We start from the raw sequence: 24713 nt of genomic DNA on the forward strand, positions 1-24713 counted from the left end.
GCTTGGGCTTTATTGTTGAACTACATCATTAGCTAACTATATCATTAGAATTTGGAGTATTTAGCAATTTAGCAAATCCTAGACTGATTGCTTAGGTGCAAACCTAGATTTGTTGCAAAAAGGAATTATTCATTTTTGATTCACCTAAACAAATCCTGCCCATCATGGCAACTTTAGGTGTTCTATCTGGATTACAAACCCCAACAGAAATGTGTAATTATGAGATTTTGTTACTGGAGAGGTTATTGTGTGTGTGTGTGTGTGTATGTGGGTACACACTTGTATATTTGTATGCAAATGGATAAAGAACATGGAAAGAGATAAGGATATCACAAACAGAAGAATATTTTCAGAATTTTTATCTTGTCTTCAAGATGGGGGATGATTCTCTGCACGCTTCTCTTTAATTCATGATATTTTTGCAGTTTGCCTCTGATGCCTCAGTTTACACGGATTGTTCAAGATTTAAATTAGGAAAAATGGAACATGTCAGTAAAAATCCTCTAGGAATTTTTATCATTTAATAAGTGGTATAAGTGGTGTCTGGGCATCTCCTTCTCTCCCCCACCCCCCAAGCAATTGAATGCCTAAAATATGGTAATTTTTGGAGAAAAACTGTGGAAAAATTTCCAGAGTTAATGATGACAATATACAAGCAATAATTACCATCATTGTGTGACCTCTATAATAGGACCGTGTAATATTTCTGCTGGTTTTATTAAGATATATATATAATGTTCTATGCCTAGGAGTGTTGTGGCATTAGCAGTGATTGAGTAGCTAAATATAGCAGAGGTTTCCTCACCACTATTAGAAACAATGCTCCCTACACTAAAATTGTGGTAATATACTCATTCATATCAAAAGATTGTACAAAACTGTAAGAAGCCAATAAATGTCCAATAATATGTATTTCAAATAGGCAATTAGAATTACACCCATATAAGGAGTACAGTAACATTACTAAAAATATTTTTGAAGTGAATTTAGTGACACTCAATGTATGTAGTGGAAGAAAAAGCATTTGCTGCAAGACAATCTGTGAAATTAACCATAATCTAGTTTTTGTAAAAGTAAGATATATGTGGGTGATTTTGTGTATTAAAAATGAATCTAAAAGTAATATCTTCTGTGTTGATTGGTAGACTGGAAGCTCTGCAGGTGCCAGGGAAACTTTATTGTTAACTATTATTTCCCAGATAGCTACCATGCTCTGTGGCGTATAAAATATGTTCAATATATATTTGAATAATTTTATTTCTATAGCAAATAGTTTAATATATACCAAGTAATATTTGGTTAAAAAAGGAAGAAAGTATTACTATTAATGCATATCAAGAAACAGAACTAGAATAACAACATGTAATTACGAGAAGAGATGTTCAGCTCTATAGCTTGCATGTATGGCACCTTAAAGCAATTACATAAGGTCACATAATTAAAAGGACCCATGAAACTCCATAGAAGGCTTGTTTAAAGGTGAAGGATACAGTACAACAGGGGAAAAAAGGTACAGGCAAATATCAGAGAAGTTCAAGAAGTCCAGGCCCAGCTCCCAGGCACCTTGCACAGTAGCACAGGAAATACTTTATTTTCATATCATGAACCCACAAGAAACATGCAAGTTACCTTAGTCTCAGGAGAGCCAAAACACTGGTAAATGTAGCTCAGACTTGGCTAGCAACCATATAAATCTGACATATTTTCATAAACAATATAAACAAGCTGGTACAAGTTGCCTTCCAATGAGTTTTGGTCTTTAAATAATCATAGTATAGTATTATTAATAACTATAGGATAGGAGTAACTTTCATTTCTATCTTGGCCAAGGGCTGTCAGTACCATGGCTCCAGGCATTGTTGGAGATAAGAATGGGACAACCTAAGCCAGCTGCAAGTTAAACTATCCTTGCTCAGCCTTTTCATGGGAATTTGAAAAAGGCACTATTCTAGTATATCTAGTGCTTGATGAGCCAATAATCTGAAGGAAGAGATAAAGCTTTCCTCCTCTGGGACCATAGCCCCAGAGCCATACAGTCTGCACTAGGGGACAGATCCAGTTTTGGACAATGACCAGAGGCTCAGTCTAGCAGACGTGCTTCTTAAATTGAGATTATGGTGACACCTACTCCTGAATGCAGTTGATACCAAAGGGGTTCAAACTACCCCAGTGCTATGGGCTGTACTGTGTCCCCCTCAAAATTTACATGTTGAAATCTCACTCACAGTACCTCAAAATGCAACTATATTTAGAGATAGGGCCTTTAGAGAGGTAATTAAGTTAAAATGAGGTCTCTAGGGTGGGCCCTAATTCAACATAACTGGTGCCCTTACAAGAAGGAGTAAGACACAGAAATACACAGAGGGAAGACCCTGTGAAGATAGTGAGAAGATGGCTATAAGCTAAGGAGAAAGGCCTTGGAAGAAACCAACCCTGCTCAGGTTTGATCTTGGACTTCTAGCCTCCAGAACTCTGAGGAAATGGCTTTCTATTGTTTAAGCCACCTAGTCTGTGTTATTTGTTATAGTAGCCTGAGAAAGCTAATACAGCACTTCTGTTAGTAAAGTGGAGCTCAATAAGGGTGAATGTAAGATTATTAGTGTTTGAAGAACAAGGTAAGCAGATGATGTCCAAATGGAAAAAAAAAAAAAAAAAAAAATTACATAATACTTAATAATAAGTGTAAGCAAATGATTATATCAAGTTCCAGCAACCATGCCATGTACAGAGGCAGGACACATGATTCAGGAAGGTTTGTGAGATGGGGCTAGACCTTGGTTTTGTAACGTTTTGTATGAGGCAAGGAGGTTCAAGGCAGCATTTCCAATGTAGAAGAGGCAGAACTCACAATACCAGAACTGGAGTTTCAAGTGATTATTTGATCCCAGCCAAGAGTCACATGCGAAGAAATTATAAGATGGGACACAAGGTAAGCAAAGGAAAAGTAAACGTAAACTTAAAGAGTAAAATGGTAATTTGACTCACTTAGGATTTTCTTTTTAAAATCCAACCTAATTAAAACAGTATTAAAAAGCAAAACAGAAATGAGGACATGTGCTGGAAGGAAAATGGTAGATAGGAGGCAGGACTAAACTGCCGCTCTCACTTGGATGGACAGAGCAGTGTGTGGGGACTCAGATCGTGAACTGTTGCTCCAGAAACTACTACAGGTACATACCAGGAAAGCTGAAATAATCCACAGATCCTTTGAAGGAAGCAAATGCTCCCACAGGCCCCAGGAGACAGCTCAAATACTGTGAGTACCCAAAGTGTGAAAGTGTAAAAGGGGGATCATCTGCCCCTGAACACACACCTGCACTGGGGAACCTGAAGGTCCAGATCACAGGAGAAAGATTTGACCTCACCTGGAACTGACATGAATTTACAGAGCACGGCAAAATACAGGGGTAGAAGAAGCAGCAGGAAAAGCCATGTGGGCTCTCTTGGTCCCCAGGGAAGCCATTTCTGACTTTGTCTTAAAGTTATCCTTGGGGAGGGCTGCCAGAGGAAATGAGAAAAAAATCACAACGAGAAGAAAATTTCCAACTGAACTTTGTAATAATTTCAACTGAATGTAAAGTTTCCTGGACAGATATTGTGGGAGGGGGTGAATCTGGAGTGGAGATACAGCACAGAAGCCACAGCAGGCAGGGAGGTGTGAAACCCGAAAACCCTGCTTGCTTTCTAAGCCAGGAGGCTTGTAGCCTGGGAAAAATTCTCAGTCCTGCTCAACCGCTGCCTGGAAATAAACTCAGTGCTACTTGGGGGCATGGTGGGAGTGAAACTGCCATTTTGAGCTGCCTGGGAGCTAGATGAGGCCTTTGACTGCTGGCCTTCCCCCACTTCTCTGGCAACCTGCATAACACAGCAGAAGCAGCCATAATCTCCCTGGGAATATAACTGCATTGGCCTGGGAACCATACCCTATACCCTACAGCAGCCACAGTAAGCCCCGCCCAAGGACAGTCTGAACTCAGACACGCCTAACCCTTACCTACTTGATGGTCTTTTTCTACACACCCTGGTAGCCAAGGACAAAGGACATAATTTCTTGGGAGCTCTAAAGTCCTGTCCACCTCCGGATCCTCCCTACACTACCACAGCGATGCTATCTTGAAAGTGCCACCTCCTGGCAGGAGGCCAACCAACACAAAACTAGAGTAATAAACAAAACTAAGGACCCTCACAGAGTCCATTTTACTCCCCTGCCACTTCCACCAAAGCAGGTGCCGGTATGCATGGCTAGGAGACCTGAAGACATTTCACATCACAGAACCCTTTGCAGAAACACACCCAGTATGAGCCTGGAGCCTGGTAGTTCCACTGGGTGACTAGATCCAGAATAAAAATAACAATTACTGCAGTTTGGTCCTCAATAATCACATCCTTTCGGGATGGGGAAGAATGCTACATGAAGGGAGCACCCCATGGGAAAAAAGGGTCTGAACAGCAGCCCTCAAATCCCAGACCTTCCTTCTGACATAATCTACCCAAATGAGAAGGAACCAGAAAAACAATTCCAATATGAAAACAAAACAAAACAAAACAAAACAAAAAAAACAAACAAGGTTCTTTAACACACCCGAAAGATCACACTAGCTTACTGGCAATGGAGCCAAACCAAGAAAAAAAGCCCTGAATTGCCAGAAAAATAATTCAGAAGGTTGATTATTAAGCTAATTAATGAGGCACCAGAGAAAGGTAAAGATGAATTTAATGAAATCAAAAAATTATACAAGATATGAAGGGAAAGATCCTCACGGAAACATATAGCATATATAAAAAATCACAACTTCTGGAAATGAAGGGCACACTTAGAGAAATGTGAAGTGCACTGGAAAGTCTCAGCAATAGAATTGAACAAGCAGAAGAAAGAACTCCAGAGCTTGAAGACAAGGTTTTTGAATTAACCCAATCCAACAAAGACAAAGGAAAAGGAATAAAAAAAACAAAATAAAGCTTTCAAGAAGTTTGGGATTATCTTGAATAACCAAACCTAAGAATAATTGGTGTTCTTGAAGAAGAAAAGAAATCTAAGTTTGAAAAGCATATTTGAGGGAATAATCAAGGTAAGCTTCCACGGCCTTGCTGGAGATCTAGACATCAAAATACAAGAAGCTCAAAGAACACCTGAGAAATTTGCCACAAAAAGACAATTGCTTAGGCACATAGTCATCTGGTTATCTAAAGTCAAGATAGAGGAAAGAATCTTAAGAGCTCTGAGGCAAAAGCACCAGGTAAACTATAAAGGAAAACCTATCAGATTAACAGCAGATTTATCAGCAGAAACCCTACAAGCTAGAAGGTGTTGGGGACCTATATTCAGCCTCCTTAAACAAAACTATTATCAACCAAGAATTTTGTATCCAGAAAAACTAAGCTTCACAAATGAAGGAAATACAGTCTTTTTCAGAAAAACAAATGCTGAGATAATTCACCATTGCCAAACTAGCACTACAAGAACTACTAAAAGGTGCTCTAAATCTTGAAACAAATCCTAGAAATACACCAAAATAGAACCTCCTTAAAGCATAAATCTCACAGGATCTATAAAACAAAAACACAATAAATAAATAAATAAATAAATAAATAAATAATAAAGGTATTCGGGCCACAAATAGGTTGATGAATAGAATAGTACCCACATCCCAATACTAACATTGAATGTTAACGGCCTAAATGTTTCACTTAAAAGATACAGAATGGCAGAATGGGGAAGAATTCACAAACTAAGCATCTGCTATCTTTGAGAGACTCACCTAACACATAAGCACTAACATAAACTTAAGGTAAAGGGGTAGAAAAACATATTCCATGCAAATGTACACCAAAAGCAAGCAAAAGTAACTATTATTATATAAGACAAAACAAACTTTAAGCAACAGCCGTTAAAAAAGACAAAGAGGGACATTACATAATGATAAAAGGACTTGTCCAACAGGAAAATATCACGGTATTAAATACATATGCACCTAACACTGGTGCTCCCAAATTTATAAAACAATTACTACCAGACATAAAACTTGAGATAGACAGCAATACAATAATAGTGGGGTACTTCAATACTACACTGACAGCACTATAGAGGTCATGAAGACAGAAAGTCAACGAAAAAACAATGGATTTAAAATATACCCCAGGAAAAAAAAAATCTTAACAGACATCTATAGAACACTCTACCCAATGACTGCAGAATACATATTCTGTTAATCAGCACAAGGGACATTCTCGAACATAGGCCATATGATAGGCCACAAAAAAATTCTCAATAAATTTAAGAAAATTAAAATTATATCAAGTACTCTCTTAGACCACAGTGGAATAACATTGGAATTCAACTCCAGAAGGAACATTCAAAACCATACAAATCCATTAAATTAAATAACCTACTCCTGAATTATCATTGGGTCAACAATGAAATCAAGATGGAAGTTTAAAAATTCTTTGAACTGAATGATAATAGTGACACAACGTATCAAAACCTCTGGAATACAGCAAAGGCAGTGCTAAGAGGAAAGTTCATAGCATTAAATGCCTACATGAAAAAGTCTAAAAGAGCACAAATAGACAGTTTGAGGTCACATCTCAAGGAACTAAAGAAACAAGAACAAACCGAAACTCAGAAGAATAAAAGAAATAACAAAGATTAGAGCAGAACGAAATAAAATTGAAACAAAAAAATACAAAAGGTAAATGAAACAAAAAGCTGATTCTTTGAAAAGATAAATAAAATTGATAAACCATTAATGAGATTAACCAAGAAAAGAAGAGAGAAGATCCAATTAGAAAAGAAATGGGAGATACTACTATCAATACAAGATAAATAGAAAAGATCATTCAAGACTACTGTGAACACCTTTATGCACATAAGCTAGAAAACCTAGAGGAGATGGATAAATTCCTGGAATTATACAACCATCCTAGATTAAACCAGGAAGAAATAGAAACTCTGAACAGACCAGTAACAAGCAGTAAGATTGAAATGGTAACAAAAAATTGCCAACAAAAGAAGTCCAGGACCAGACAAATTCACAGCTATCTCTGTGAATAGAATTCTATCAAGCAGTCAAGGAAGAATTGATACCAATCCTACAATCCTATTGACACTATCCTACAAGGTAGAGAAAAAGGGAATCCTCCCTAAATCATTCTATGAAGCCAGTATCACCCTAATACCAAAGCCAGGAAAGGATATAACACAAAAAGAAAACTACAGGCCATTATCCCTAATGAAATTGATGCAAAAATCCTTAACAAAATACTAGCTAACTGAATCCAACAACATATCAAAAAGATACCCAACCATCATCAAGTGGGTTTCATGCCAGGTATGCAGGGATGGCTTAATACACTCAAGTCAATAAATGCAATACACCACATAAACATAATTAAAAACAAAAATCACATGGTCATCTCAATAGATGCAGAAAAAGCATTTGACAAAATCTAGCATCCCTTTATGATTAAAACCCTCAATAAAATCAGCATAGGAAGAACATATCTTAATGTAATAAAAGCCATTCATGACTAACCCACAGCCAATATAACACTCAACAGGGAAAAGTTGAAAGCATATCCCCCTGAGAAATAGAACAAGGAAGGGATGCCTACTCTCATCACTTCTATTTAACACAGCACTGGAATTTCTAGCCAGAGCAATCAGACAAGAGAAAGAAGTAAAGGGCATCCAAATCAATAAAGAAGTGTAACTTTCACTGTTTGCTGATGATATAATCATCCATATACCTAGAAAACCCTAAAGACTCCTCAAAAAACCTCCTAGAACTCATAAATGAATTCAGCAACGTTTCAGGATACAAAATTAACATACACAAATCAGTAGCTCTGCTATATGCCACCAGCAACCAAACTGAGAATCAAGCTAAGAACTCAACCACTTTTACAATGGCTGAAAAAAAAAAAAAACAAAAAAACAAAAAACCCTTAAGAACATACCTAACTAAGTATATGAAAGACCCCTACAAGGAAAACTACAAAACATTGCTGAAAGAAGTCATAGACAACACAAACAATTGGAAACACATCCCATATTCATGGATGTGTAACATCAATATTGTGAAAATGACCATACTGCCAAAAGCAATCTACAAATTCAATGTAATTCCCATCAAAATACCACCATCATTCTTAACAGAACTAGAAGAAAACAGTCCTAAAATTTATATCGAACCAGAAAAGACCCCACATAGCCAAAGCAAGAATAAGCAAAAAGAACAAATCTGGATGCATTATGTTACCTGATTTAAACTATACTATAAAACCATAGTCCCCAAAATAGCATGGTACTGGTATGAAAATAGGCACATAGACCAATGGAACACAGTAGAGAACCCAGAAATAAAACAATTATAGCCAACTGATCTTTGGCAAAGCAAACAAAAACATAAAGTCGGGAAAGGACACCATATTCGACAAATGGTGCTGGGATAATTGGCAAGCCACATGTAGAAAAATGGAACTGAATCCTCATCTCTCACCTTATAAAAAATCAACTCAAGATGGATCAAGGACTTACATCCAAGACATGAAACCATTAAAATTCTAGAAAATAACATCAGGAAAACCTTTCGAAACATTGGCTTGGGTAAAGACTTCATGACCAACAACCCAAAAGCAAATGCAACAAAAACAAAGATAAATAGATGGAACTTAATTAAACTAAAAAGCTTCTACACAGCAAAAGAAACAATCAATACAGTAAACAGACAACCCATTGAGTTGGAGAAAATCTTCACTATCTATATATCCAGCAATGAACTAATGTCCAAAATCTACAAGGAACTTAAACAAATCAGCAAGACATGATGGACATGAATAGACAATACTCAAAAGAAGATATAAAAATGGCCAATGGGGTCAGGCGTGGTGGTTCACCCCTGTAATCCCAGCACTTTGGGAGGCCAAGACCGGCTGATCGGGATATCAGGAGACCGAGACCATCTTGGTTAACACGGTGAAGCCCTGTCACTACTAAAAATACGAAAAATTAGCTGGGCATGGTGGTGGTGCCTGTAGTCCCAGCTACTTGGGAGGCTGAAGCAAGAGAATGGCATGAACCCGGGAGATGGAGCTTCCAGGGAGCCGAGATCATGCCACTGCACTCCAGTCTGGATGACAGAGCAAGATTCCGTCTTAAAAAAAAAAATAAAAATAAATTAAAAAATGGCCAACGAACATATGAAAAAATGCTCATCATCGCTAATGATCACGGAACTGCAAATCAAAACCACAATGCAATACCACCTTATTCCTGCAACAATGGCCATAATCAAAAAGCAAAGAATAATAGATGCGGTGAAAAGAGAACAGTATTATTCTTTACACAGAGGAAAGGAAGTCATAATACAAAAAGTATATTTGCACACACATGTTTACAGCAGCACAATTTGCAATTGCAAAAATATGGACGCAGCCCAAATGCCCGTCAATCAACAAGTGGATAAATTAATTGTGATACACACACATACACACACACACACACACGCACGCACACCATGGAATACTACTCAGCCCTAAAAAGAAATGAAATAATGTCATTCACAGCAACCTGGATGGAATTAGAGACCATTATTCTAAGTGAAGTAACTCAGGAATGGAAAACCAAACACTGTATGTTCTCACTCATAAGCGGGAGCTAAGCTATGAGGTTACAAAGGCATAAGAACGATACAATAGACTTTGGGGACTCAGGAGAAAGAGTAGGAGGGTGATGAGGGATAAAAAACTACACATTGGGTACAGTGTACACTGTTCATGTGATGGGTGCACCAAAAGTTCAGAAATCAACACTAGAGACCTTATTCAGGTAACCAAACACCACCTGTTCCCCAAAAGTCTACTGAAAATAAACAGAAAAAAAAAAAAAAAAAAGAAGCAAAACAGTATAGGAATTAAGAGTCAAATTCTGGTGCCAGAGTCTGATGCAAATTCTAGGCTGTGTGACTTATCATCTGTGTGATCTTAGACATATTATTAATTTTAAACCTATGTTTGTCCCAGTTTCCCCATGTGTAAAACAAATATAACAGCACCTAATTCAAAGAAATGGTTTTAGAATCAAATGTAATAACAGATACAAGATTCTTGAAAGTGTGTCTGGCACTTTGTATGTAAGATGTAAGCATTGTGTGTAAGCCATTCTTACTCTTATTATTCTTCCCAGAGGCAGAAATGGAGCAGAGCTGCAGCAGAGTGTGGAGCCTGGACTGATGCTTTTAAATGGGCCAGATGCCTCTGCTCTAATGTGATTAGTAATTGGTCAGAACAGACATTTCTCTTCTCATTAATTCCCATTCCTGGCTGAACAGTTTGTTTCAACAACTCCCATTCTGTGCTGTTATACAGTTCCTAAGCCCGGCTCACCTCTCTGGCTTTTGAAAACTGAACTGTTTTTCTTTTTATGGATTTTATTCAGTAGATTATACTTTTGGGATTGATATATATTTTACTTTCTTGACGATATCTACTAGACTTTTAAGCTCCATTAGGGCAGGAGCTACATCTCTTTTCACCAGTCTGTATTTAATATTGAACAAAGCACCTGGAACGTAGTTTGAAGAAAGAAGGACTTACCCTTACCACATGGACCCGGTATTTGATTCTTCTGCTTTGATAATAAATTCTGGCTTCCTTCTTTGACACCATTCATGACTCACATTTTTGCTGGCTCTATACTCACTTCTGTAGGTTAGTATCTTACTCCAATTCAGTCCTTAGAACTCAATCACCTATTAGAATTTCACCGTTTGTGACCCCTGAATGAGTCATGGGCATGAGGAGTATTGAGACGTCAGTATGAGAATCAAGGAAAGTTATTGCACCAATAACTTCACAATGCACTGCATATGCAAAAAATAAATCACAATAACTTATCCCAGTATGCCAGTTTTGTGCATTGTGGTCATGTCAACATTCATCCCTACTTGGAAAATAGTTACTTGGAAAACAATCTTGTCACAGAGTAATGGGATATGTAATAGACAATACCATCAAGCTATATCTAAATGACTTAAAGTCTTATTTTGTCTTCTTTCATTCTCACCAAGTATATTTTACTCTCCCCAAGCCATCTCAATAGTAACTATAAGGTTGAGAATATGCTATCACTGACTCATAATGACATGCTGCTAAGGGTGTTCTCTAAGATGATTTGGTAGATATGAAAACTGGCCCTGTAAAGATGATAACTTATTCTAAATCATATTACAATATAGATATAGACTGTATTCCTTCTATTATATTAGAATTCCTACCTATGGACCTGCCATAATAAAATGAATTGGAATCTATAGTGTACATCTCCATCAGGGTATATTATACATTATATAGTGATAATTGGCTACATAGCTTGGCAATAAGCCTTGTCCTTTCACGTGGGGTGCAACTTTATGCTTGGTGCTTCAACTATTACTGATTATATTTGATCAATTTATTTTTTTTCTCCAAAGTAAGGGCACATAATTATTAGCACTGATGTTGGATGGTATTAAATTAGTTGCAGTTTTGAATTAAAAAATTGCTTTCCAAGCAGGATGGATTGTTTACTTATTTCATCAGGTAGTTGTAGCAGTGAAGATTGAGAAGGCTTTAATGACTTGGAATTTTCTTTTTATTATGCTATTGAACAAATTACAGAACTAATGAGATTTACACTAAATGGAAAATCTCTGCATCACCTGCTGTTTTATGAGTCTTAGAAAAAATTATTGATAATTCTTCTCTTTCTACAATTAAACAAAGCTTTGTTTTTAAACAATATTTTCTCTGAATGTAAAATGTAAAATATAAGCTCACATTCTTTCCTTGTGGGAATTAAATTTGATATGAAAAATAAAACACAGAGTCCACATCAAGGGTCTCTTTGTACACTAAAATACTTAATCAAAATAATGCAATCGTAGGAACTAAGTTTGATATCAGGAAACCTGAGTTCAACTCACGGCTCTTATACATTTAGTTTTTAAATAGAAAAAATCACTATCTCAGCCTCAATTTTCTCAGGTAAAAAATGTCAGTATTTATGTCAACTACAAGTCAAAGTATACCTGTAAAGAATGAGACCAATTGCCTAAAACATTATAAAACCTCAGTAAATAGTAGTGGTGTTAAAGTTGTCATTGACATTCAAAACCATCACTATATATTATTTTTAGGACATTTTATTTTATTTGTTTATTTATTATTATTATTATTTTGAGAAGGAGTTTTGCTCTTGTTGCCCCGGCTGGAGTGCAGTGGCACTATCTTGGCTGACTGCAACTTCTGCCTCCCAGGTTCAAGCAATTCTCCTGCCTCAGCCTCTCAAGTAGCTGGGATTACACGTGTGCACTACCATGTACAGCTAATTTTGTATTTTTAGTAGAGATGGGGTTTCACCATGTCGATCAGGCTGGTCTCAAACTCCTGACCTCAAGTGATTCACCCACCTCGGCCTCCCAAAGTGCTGGGATTACAAGTGTGAGCCACAACATCTGGCCTACAGGACACTTTAAATAGTTGGTTTGGGTGGAGATGAGCAATCCTACAATATTGTAAGAAAATACACTGAATTACCTTTAATCTTTCATTAGTGACTATTACAAGACATGAAGGTTTAAGAAGAAAAGAAAATTAGAGTTAAAAGGAAAATAGATTAGATGAAAACAGCAAATCAGAAACCATTACCATGACAGGTCAATACTTTCACAGGGACTTAATAAATAGGAATAAGACCTTTCTAAATTTGATTGGGCAATAGTTTAGAGTAAAGGAAAAGAAAGAGATTAAATTAGATGATGTTCATTGGTCATCATTCACATGGAGACTTTATTTTATGTGGAAGTTTATGGGTTTTTTTTTCCTATTCTCTCCTACCTACCCAAGACTTTTGTTCCATGTTGCTAAAGTACCTCTGCCACTCTGAAAGAAATTAGCAAAGCAGGCCCACAATCCAACTCTGATCTCAAAAGAGATGACTCCCCTTCTACCCTAGGTACAGTTTTTTTGTTTTTTTCTTTTTCAAGATTCTAAACAGTAATGGAAACTACTTTCTTATTACCTTGATAGATATTTCTGTAGAGCTGTATGAGGGCACCCGGGTTGCCACTGAAATCTAGATAAATGAGTCAATAAAGATACACAAGCATATAATAGAGGTTCATGTGGTCTGCAAAAGATAAGACACACCACATTAACCTTCTCCATGAGAAATAAGAAAACCGTCCACATCTATCTAAATACCTCTGGAATTGTGAGCTCAATGCATTTATACCACTGACTGAAAAATATGTTTCTGTGGAAATATCCCCCTTTCTGGGACTTTTCTATCCAAAGCAAACCGCCAGTTTAAAGTAGTCCTCAGTCAAGCAGTCATAAAGCAGCAAAAGAAAATAAGTCTGTGAGTTTAAAACCTGCTTTTTGGTACAGAAAATAAAAGACAGTATATTCCAAAAGAGCTGTGGCTTTCCGCATGAAGCGCCTCTCAGTTCCAGAGACTTGGGGTAGCAATTCTTCAAACCAAGTAACACTCTAACCCAGGTTTGCCTCAAATTTTCCTGAGAACAGATCCCCCTGAACCCATCCTTCACCATGCACTTTCCTCTCCTGCTTCTTAATGTTTTAAATTCTTTTATAGAAGTACAATCTTTTAATTTTAAGACTTAAATGTGTTTAATATGCAAATAGACCTTAGTAAGATGTATGGTCTATCTTTTAAGCATTCATTCAACAATCACATATCAAGCACCTACTCTATTTGCTGTCCGCCAGGTACTCTGCCCAGTCCTAGTGACAGAGATATCAATACCAAGAGGTCAGAAAGCACCTAAAGACTACTTAGTGGTGAATATAAAAAAGTAAATGAGCAGATAGAAAGAGTGAGATAGTGCTACTTTTCCAGTGGTGGTAAGAAAGGGATGTCATGGGAATACGAAGGAGAGAAGCATAATCTGATATCAGAATATCAAGGAAAGCTTGAAAGAAGTGGCTTCTAACCTGAGACCTGAAAAAAAATGAAGATTAGTTGAAAAGGAGAGGGGATGAATTTGAAGGGTAGTTCATACAGGGCAGGTGTGCTAGGAAGAAGCAGGATTATCCCTTCGTAGAAAGCAAGAAATACAAAGACCAGAGTCCCTGCTTTGGATGCACTCTGTAAACTACTGTGGCTGGGACTTGAAGCATACCTGGGAAGGGCGCAGAGTGGCACAGATGAGGGTGGCGAAGGAAGCAGGCTCTGTCACACAGGGCTTTGTAAACCAGAGCTTTTCAAAGCATAGGCTGAAGACTGTCATTTTCAGCTTGTTGTGGAAGCTAAGTAGAAATGCAGAGCCTGATTTAGGGGACACAGCATTGTGTTGAGCCTCAGGTTCTACAATTCTGCCAGGTTCTCATATACCTGTTTTTAGCAGCAAGCTATAGACCACATTAAGAGTTGGTTCTTCATCTAATGGACAATCCATGAATGGATATGATTTGTACTTAAAAAAATTACTCTAGTTGTACCAAGGAGGCCATATTTCCTGACACAATGCATCATTTATGACATTGAATGAATTAATGAATTAATCAATATGTGATTTAATTTATTCTAGTAAATCTTAATGTTTCGATCCTAATATTTTTAACTGAAAAAAATTTTCACTTAGAGCCTCTTTGTAGGAAGGTAGAGATGTTGAAATATGCAAACTGTAGAAAATACTATTGTGCTAGTTTATAGATAATGGAATTAATATTACTGGACATTTTCATTCTGAGGCACCAATGAAATATAGATCAAGGATTTCTTTTTTATCGAGTGCAGTTTCTAGTTGCTTCAAATTTTTAACATGCTTCTGATGAACTGAGATTGGAGTTGCTTGGGCCATGGCTGGACAATCCTGGGGGCCACTGATTGGGAAAACAAGCTCATTAGAGAGAGAGGGAGTATCAATGCCCACCTGCGCTTAGAAGTTTGACTTGGTAGATTAGCTTTAGGGGAATTGGCCCCACTTGTTTTATTTGCTCTGAGCCAGAGTTGTCATGAAAAGTAGAAAGTGAGTATTTTAAATTATTTTTTATAGAGAGGGAGAGAAAATGAGAATGAGGGCACACAGCTGCCTATTTCTTAAGAATATTGCTCAGCTCAGAGGCTCAGAGTCAAAGAATTCCTCCCAGGCTGTTGTTGATTATGACTTATGAAAGGGCACCTGTCCAACCTGACAAGTGTACACAGTGCTATAGGCTTCAACTTTCCATTAGTAACAAGAGCCCCAAAAGGTTAATTTGTTTTGGCACTTCCTGATTACTTTCTGTGTTCATCTCATTCTGAGACTTCACATTCACCACCTGATTTAGGAGCTCTACTTAGCAACATATTGTCATTTTTCCCGACTTATTGCTAGCTTTGGTCTTGTGATCTCTAAATGCAGGTAAATAGCTGAAATCAATTTTCTGTTTAGAGGGGTTGATGACACCTAGAGGAATTTGCAAATCTCTCTTCTTGGATGTGTTTGGGAGTCATGCTGAAGCATTATCCCAAACGAATGGAATTTGAGGCCTTCTGTTCATGACCTTGGTGCAGGTCCCCTTAGTTTTGGCTTGATTCCTTATAATGGTTTTCTCAAGTACTTCATCAGTTGCAAACTTTTTGAGGAACATTAATATTTTAATTCATTTCTTTTTGAAAAAAATAATTTTAATAAATTTAGTAGACAAAAAATTCCACTCTGTTTGCTCACATTCAGGGTCTCTATAATAACCCAACCCTCTTACCTTACTTCTGTGAAAGCCCCCAGGTGGGTTAGCCTGCCAAAGCAGATCACATCCATAATCTCTTGCTCAGCCATCAGGCCTTTCAGTCAACTACTACCTGGGCTTCCACGAGCTATATATACAGGTTTCTATCCTACTTTCTTTCTCTCCTACCTCATTTCTTTAGACTTACTATCATGAGGTTATTGACTCATGTAGGATTTTGAAACAGATACCTGGAATCTAGGGACACACACACATACATATATACACACCACACACACCTCACATGGCACTGGAGGAAAAAATGAACTAAAAGTGTTTGCTTTCAAAATCAGTGACAAAATTTAATTCCTAATATACAATGTTATAGAGAGGTACTGTGATTCATAAGGACAAGAAGAATAATACGATAAATTTGACAAAACAATAGTCAAAACACTAAAGCTAGCAGAGTACACAAATAGAAAAAGAAATAGCTGAAAAATGTATGAGAAGGTAGTCAGCCTCACTAATTTCTATTGAAATGAAATAACATGAAGAGTTTTTTTGACTACCATATGGGTCAATATGGAAATGTTAAACTATCAGATATATTTCTGCCTAGCAAACCATCCCAAAACATGGTGGTTTAAAACAACAACTACTTATTTTTTTCTCATGTCTGTACTTCAGAGATTTGTGCAATCAATTTTTCACGCCATGTGCCACTGGTGGTCCTGGCTGGGGCCACTCACACAGCTCAGTTCAACTGGGTAGCTGGGCTGAATTGAAGATCTAGAAGGCTCCACTCACACATCTGATTCATCGTACTTTTCCATGTGGCCTATCTCTTTCTCTTCATGTCATCTCGGCATTTATTTGCTAATCTTGAACGTATTTACTCCTGTTGGCTGACATTCCCAAACAAAAGTGAAAGCTTCCAGTCCTCTTAGGGGGCTTGGCCTCCAACTGGCATAGGGAGGTTTACATCTGCTGTATTCTATTGGTGAGAGCAAGTCAAAATCAGTAGAGATTCAAAAAGAGGGGAAAGAGACTCCTCTTTTAATGGGAGAGGTGGGATACATAGAGAAGGATAACAGGAATCATATGAGGACCTTTTTGAGGACTGCTGCAGTTGAAATTCAGAGTTATAAAGAGTGGAAGGAAAGATGGAGAAAGGTCTCATCAGGTTTTTGTGGAAATGAACAATGAAACAGAATACTAAAAAGGCACTCGAAACTCTGTTCAAATCTATATGAATCAATAAAATCATATTATTTTACCTAGAGATGTATTTACTAGGAATCTATCCTGTAGGAAACCTAAGCTTTACAAATACTTTTAAAAAATTGTTCAGTACAATATTTTTTTGTAAAACCTAGGGGGAAAAAACCAAATGCTTATCATTGGAAATTACGTTAAACATAATGTGGGGTGTTATACATAATTACATCCCATATTATGTTTACATCATTGCAAGTTAGGTTAAACATAATATGGGATGTCTACATAATTCAATACTGTGAAACTCTTTTACATGCCTGGGATTTTCGCTAAGATGAAAAGGTGTTCAAATTGAAATTCTGTGCCAATTAATTCTTATTTATTCACTGACTTATTTTTAAAAAGCAGCTAGTGTCTGCTGTACTAAAGCAGTGGAAGAAAGTTAATCAGAGTGACCTCTGATCAGGGTTTTCAGGACCTAGAATTACAATTATTACATTGAGAGTAATAAATCTGAAGTCAGATTTTAACTTAGGATCATTTTCAAACAAAAGTTTTAAAATTTAGCACTCTCTTTTCTGTAGCCTGAAGCTTAATCTCTTTTGAAATAGGATTAGTAGAAAATTATAGCTAATTCATTTAACTACAACAAATCTGTATCCAACATACAATTACTTTTATGGTAGGACTTGTAGTTACTGCTCGTTGGTGTATAGTTATAATGGACAAATTTTAACACAGAATAAAGTAAGACTGATACATTTGTTTCTTGATTTGTAAAATCTAACTGTTCAATCTTCCTAATGCAATATCAGCACTTAATTGACAGATGGTAAATATTTTGTAAATAGTATTGCTCAGGGACTATCATGGCATGTTAACTGTGGTAAGGGAAGCTAATAATGAACAAGAGAAGAAGTAGTGAACTCTTAATAACCTGCACTCATAGAAGGTAGGGTCTGGGTGTGTGGTCCAGTGCAGTGCAGAGCACCAAACATACACACTACAGTGCTAGTATCAGCTCAGAACGACATATTTAGTAAGAAATTAAGAACCACATTAGTGCTCTCCTTAACTTTAAATTTAACTTTATTGTTCTGTAGACTTGGGTCTTGTCTGTTGCTAGCTAACTTGACAACCATTGAAACTGCCTGGCTTTCCCAATGCCAGAATTCAATTAGAGAGTCTGCCTTGTAGATGCCCAGGTATAAGGTAAGGCTAAGGAATGAGCAGCTGTCTTCTATTCCTCTATCAATATCTCTTCACTGAATAGGGATGGCTCTTAATGCTGAGAGTGATTTTATGGACAACCAGAACAGCCGTTGGCACTTGTGAGTAACCTTGACCCATTACCATTTCAGCCCATATCTTCCTGCTGATTGTGGCTTGTATTAGGCTTGGGATAGTCAGAAGTCTGGAGAGTGTCTGGGATGGTGGGAGGCAGGAAGAAATTCTCAAAGATCTCAAGAAATATATGATTTGTTTTCTTTTCTAGGAAGTGTAGTCTAAACTAGTACTCATCCCAATACCTGAAGAATGGGGAACAGAAGGAAATTCTGAAACATTCTTTCTCTTTTCTGCAACTAGATTCAGAATAACACCTTCAAGATCTCAGATGAAACCCTAGGTAACTCCAAAGATTCCAAACTTTGGGGGTTTGTGGATATGTTGTTACTGGGTAGAGAAGCCTAGTAGTGTCCATAATCTCTGGAGATATTGCATTGCCACCGACATCACACGATGACTGGGAATGCCAGGCTGTTACTATTTTTAACATCACCATTTGATTCTACTGTGGTGAAACACACCGCATACCAGTGACCAGGTAGCAGCATCAATCTATTTTTGCTCATTTCATTTGACACATCATTGAATAATAATGAGAGTTAATTTTAAACAGTCTAGCAGTCTGCCTTTTCATGGAATATGTCTATGCTGAGAATAGTTTCACTGTGGACTGAAAAATTTACTACTCCTGAGCATGCAACTAATTTTGGAAACAAGTGATTATGATTTAATTTAACCTTTATATTTGACTAGAAGGGACCTGACATTTTTTTTTTTTTTCTCTATTATGGAAATGCTGAAACTTTCTTCCTGGAAGGAGGATGCCATAGATTAACTGGAGGAATATCAGGGATCCTATCCGACTCACATACTGTCTTGAGGCAATTCAGAATGACCATTTAATTTGGCAGGAATTGGTCTAAGATGAGCGATTCAGGTGAAGGAGCTGTAATTTATTTTTTAACCTCAATCACTCAGTGTCATTTTGGCAGTTCCCTGTTGGTAAATATCTTTCTTCAGCTCTGAGTCCTCTTGCAAAAGCAAATCTAAACAAGTCTGTCAGGACTGAGTTGTCAGTGCTATTTTGGTAATACATCTGTGGTACCTGGAATGTAGGAATTCAGTTGACTCACAAAATCAAGCCTAATGCACCCCTCACTTAAAATGCTATGACATGGCTGACTGATTTAAGAACTACTTTTCCCTTCTCCACTCTACCCTCACACACTCCCCCACACACACCCTGTCTGTATGTTATTTAGAAGAAATCTGTATTTCCTCAGTCTCTATTTCACTAGGGATGGTAGGGAGAGGTAGACAGAAAAAAAAATGTATACACACACACACACACACACACTTTTGCTTCTAAACGCAGGACTTTTCCACCCAGGCCTCTTTCTTCTCACAGAAGAGTCCTCCCCTCAACCACATTTTTCTCTGACTACTTCTTTCCTTTATAGCCAAATTTCTTTAAAAAGGGGGCTTATAGCTGCCACCACTGTCTCACCTCCTCTCAACACTTGATTCCACTGTGATCTACTTCCACTTTCACAACTTCACTGAATTTACTCTTGTCAATTATAAACAATGTCCTTCTGCCTGGGCGGGTGGCTCACGCCTGTAATCCCAGCACTTTAGGAGGCCAAGGCGAGCAGATCATGAGGTCAGGAGATGGACACCATCCTGGCTAACACGGTGAAACCCCATCTCTACTAAAAATACAAAAAATTAGCCGAGCATGGTGGTGGGCGCCTTTAGTCCCAGCTACTTGGGAGTCTGAGGAGAATGGTGTGAACCCAGGAGGCGGGGCTTGCAGTGAGCCAAGATCGTGCCACTGCACTCCAGTCTGAGCGACAGAGCTAGGTTCCATCTCAAAAAAATGAAATGAAATGAAATGAAATGAAATGAAATAAAATAAAATAAAATAAAATAAAATAAAATAAAATAAACAATATCCTTCTATGGGCTTAATGTAATGAAACTAGTAAGTCCTTTACTATTTGCTCTTGCATTACTTTGCAATGTATTTTACCCACTCTGTTAAAATAAAAACAAAACAAAATATAAAAACCCTTTTCCAACCCTGACTTAGGATGTATTACTCCCAACTGAGTTTCTAACTACCTTCTCTTGGCTATGGCTTCTTGCTGCTGTTTGAGACATTTCTTCCTGACACAGCATCTTGAGTGTTGATGTTTTCCAGAGTTTCATGTTTATCCCTTCCTTTTTCTCATTCAGTAAACTACATGGTTAATTTACTAATTACCATGACCTCAATTTCCACAAATGTGAACATTTTGCCAAGTTGTCAATAGTTAAGTATGGCTAATTCATACAATGTGAATGTTTCAGAGATAACTAACCAGTGGGTGACACTCAACATTCAATTCACTCATTCCAAAGGTCTTATTATGCCTTGTCAGTCCTGAATATACCCTTCTTACTAATCTGAGTTAAGAAGATTGGTTCCCTTTTGACATTTGCCTTGCCAATAATATTGCCTGCCATTTAACCCAAGGTTTCCAATGCCTGGCAGGCAGTCTCTGTCACCACACTTAGCACTGGTCACATAGTATGTTCTCAATAATTGTGTGTTTAATGGAACTGAAAAGAATACATAGCAGGATATAAGAAGATGCTAAGCCACATGAAAGGATAGTAATAATGGCAGCTTAATGTACTGGGTGAAATGGTCAGCAACATGAGGGCTGGCACTAAGTAGTTGCATAGTCTTAGAGAAAGTTCTTAATCTGAGTTTCACTTTCTTCATTCACAGTATAAAAGCGTTGCACAACATGATCCCTGTTGTCTCTTCTAACACTAAATAGTGCTGTCTTAACCTATAGGGTGGATGGACCTCATTACAGACAGTCCTTGGGATGGTAGCAACATGGAATTAAGAATCCTGTGCAAGATATATGCCCAAATATTTTCTTCCAAAATGCTTCAGTTGAAGGGGTACAACTGAGATGAGTCTGTCACAAGCTGATATTTCTCTCTTGATAAAATGTTTTCATTATTTTACTCTCTAACTGAGTGGTCCCAAGAGTTTAGGTGTTTGTTTTGAACAAGCTGCACAGATGCACAGGCACACATCTGAAGCTATATCTGTCTGCCTTCCCATGGAGCAGTTGAGCAAAAAGTAAATGATGTGTCTGAACAGCAAACCAATTCTTTCTATATATAGGAACTTAATTACTTCTCTTTTCATAATACATGTGGGAGGAAGAGTGTCCCTAGGTATTAAAATTCAAGTCACGGTTTCAAATAAGACAAGCATTTCCTAATTTAGCCAACTTTAAATAGAGTTACAACTTTATTTTTCTATAAAATGCTTGAAATCAAAGTGAAGAGATTGTGTGTGCATATATTATTATGTGACAATGGGGTATTTTTATGCACTACCTCAAATGAGCAATAGTATGACATAGATGTATATATATGGTGGTATGCTCTGGGAATATCTGCAGATGCTTCCTTTAATTTTTTGTAATTTTTAGGATTAAACAACTTAACAGATTAGTCTTGGATATCTGCTTTGCTAACCTTTGTTCAGTTCAACTATGACTTTCAGTGACACAAGCCCTTAACTCATCAGTATAGGCCTTATCTATGAACAGAAATATGGAATGAGAGAAATAATTTTGGACTTTGCTGAGATCAGAGGCAAGGCAAAGCAAAACCCAACTTATGTGACTCCATCATTTGTCTCCACCCACTTCCCCAAAATGTTTTCACTTGGAATAAACCATCATAGCCAAACCAAAAACAGCCAAAGGGTCAGCTTGTGTAACTTGTATTAACATTGTCAAGGAAAACGGTATGAAGTTACAAATTTCTCATTATTTCCCTGAGGTGCAAAACTAACATAATAATATGAAACTCAAGCTGTCATTGCTTTTTCATTGTAGACACACATTTTGATTTTTAAAACAAGCACAAATAAAGAAGAAAAATTTACCAGGTTTTATCAGTGTCCTAACAAGAAACAGATGGTTCACTCAGAGTGTTTACTCCATAGAAGAGAACTTAACAATGCGAATACTTACAGGAGTGTGAGGAGGGCAAAGAGAACTAAAAAGAACTCAGAGCCAGGTATCAGTGAGAAATCATTACCATCCCTCTGATTAGATGGACAGAAGAAGAAAAAAAGAGGGCTACTGAAACTTAACTAGGATTTTAACCATGGGAGAATGGCCACCCAACAGGACATGAACTCATATGTGAACCAAAAACTACAGCCAGACTGGGAGAGGACAAGAGAAAAAATATCCCACCCTTTCTCTCCTCTATTACTCATCTCTGGGATGGCTCAGAATTCATTGTCTGAACCCAGCGAACAAGAGAAGGCCAAAGAGCCTGATAATGGAGTCCATAGCAGTCCACCTCCCCAGGGCCATTCACGGCAGAGAGGTCAGGAGAATGGATCTAGAGGAGCAGAGAATCACACGCACAGCTATGGGTCAATCATTTGGAAATATGCACTGTTAAAATGCTGCTCTAAATCTTTCCAAGCTTTTCCAAACTTACCTCTTATGATGGTAGTGACCACTTTTTTCCCCTTTCTGAGACTTGTATCAAATTATAAGTGTGTTTGTCCCTGGCAATCTTTCAAAGGAAAATGACATCTGTTAGAAGAATCAGAAGAACCTTCTTGTCCTCTTCTCATAAGTAGAAAGTTGCCTTTCAGAAAAGTTCTCCCTAGAGTATCACTTTCTACATGTTGATTAGATTTTATTGAATTACATTTTATAGATCAAGGAAAAAGACATGGTTCTAAAATCCAGCTACCCTGAATTATCTTTTTTTTCCTTCTCAGAAGTGACTAAGCAGAAATGTTCATATGCAGTATCTAGTGCAGTTCCAGATATTCACAGCTGTTGACTGGGATGATAAAAAGACAAAGTTTATAGTTTATAATTTTCAAGTGTGGAAAGTACAGGATTGTCTTTCATCTCCAACCATGACATTCATAATAATCATTGCATTTTGCTGGTTTCTGATGATCAGGTGCTACCAAACAGTCTCTGTGATTTGGGGAGCATACCACCACATTGCTCTCGGGGAAGCCAGTCTTTTAGCAGTATCTTTTGTCTATGGAGGGCAAGACCGACTTACAGAGGATAGCTCCACTGACTTTACTAACAATGTGGGTGCCCACCCTAGTAGCACATCCCTTAGCACTTTGGTAACTCAAACTGTCATTGCTTTGTACTGTAGACACACATTTTGATTTTTAAAACAAGTACAAATAACAGATGGTACACTCAAAGTGGTCTATTCAATAGAAGAGAACTTAACATACTTACTCTGGCTCCCCCATGATAGTTAACTAGTTAGTTGTTTGGCTTTAGATAATATATCCACTGTATAATGCTTATTCATTTGAGGTATTTGATTCTTCTTCCCCTTTTTCAAGGTAGATTTGGTGTCTCTACTTCTCTTAGAGTGGACCGTCTCTTTTTCTACAACCCAACCAGTGTGTATAAGAACTGTATCCCAGGGTCCTTTCTAATAGGTTCTAGTTCTAGGATTTGAAATCTTGAACTATATGTGAATGCTTCCATATTGGCACTTTCTCTTGTTTTACTTTACATTCTGTCCCTCTCCCTCCTTGATTCATCATTCTCAGCATCTGGGCCCACACATACTCTCCATGTTCTTACTCCTACAATGTTACACCTCCTGGTGCAGTCCCTTCTCCAGGATTCCAGTATTAGTTTCACCACTTGTAAAAGGTTTGCAGTTGCCCTCAGACTACCCCAAGTGCTATCCATCCACCATCTACCACCAGAGATAGGGGCTCCATCACCAGCACGTTGTCTGGGTCCAGCAGCTCCTTTTGTGCACTGCCTTATTTTCTTCCTTAGCCAGCCCAGCACTTCTTGGCAGGGCAGGGTTATGCTGTGAAATGACCCTTTTATTGGTCCAATAGGAAGATAGATGAGGGCAGATTATGAGGAGAGCACATGTTATCTAACAAAGAAGACTCTTTTTGTTATATTTAAGCAAGGGGAGAAAGCTTACACTTTGATTCTATTGGAGAGGCAGTTTAGGCTATTACATGCCTAAAGTGTTCAGAATGATCTGAGTATTCAAGAATTCCAGCTTCCTTGTCCCAGATGTAACCATTTCACGTGTCTGAGTCTTATTCCTTCATAATCAAGGACTTGACCCAGCACAGCATATCTGCTAAGGTAGGTAATGCATCTATCTCTAGAGTTCTACTAATCTTATGATTAAGTCCTAGAACAAGAACATCAGGTTGTTTTGTCCTCTGACTATTCTGGAAGAAACTCTTTATATGTTGCTAAGAAGATCTTCTGGCTTAAAAAATTTACCTTATATTGTTGATTAACTAGTACATTGACGGTCCCATCCATCCGATTCTATAATCCTCAAGTTGTCCTTGGATCTCCCAAATGCCTACAATGTTGCACCTCCTGGTACAGTCCCTTCTCCAGGATTCCAGTATTAGTTTCACCACTTGTAAA

General features: G+C 37.6%; 1 long non-coding RNA gene across 2 annotated transcripts in view; it reads left to right on the forward strand.

The window, feature by feature from the left end:
- LOC103876206 overlaps nucleotides 1-24713 on the forward strand; it is a 58145-nt gene that overhangs the window by 18107 nt on the left and 15325 nt on the right. Inside the window, exon 1 of one of the 2 annotated variants that reach the window (XR_002516057.2) lies at nucleotides 12419-18559. The exons of the other annotated variant lie outside the window; for it this stretch is intronic. This is a non-coding gene — a long non-coding RNA (uncharacterized LOC103876206). Of the gene's footprint in view, nucleotides 1-12418; nucleotides 18560-24713 lie in introns of those variants that run through there. 2 annotated transcript variants of the gene reach the window in all.

Source organism: Papio anubis, chromosome 10 (genome assembly GCF_008728515.1).
Source record: "Papio anubis isolate 15944 chromosome 10, Panubis1.0, whole genome shotgun sequence".
Lineage (NCBI taxonomy): Eukaryota > Metazoa > Chordata > Mammalia > Primates > Cercopithecidae > Papio > Papio anubis.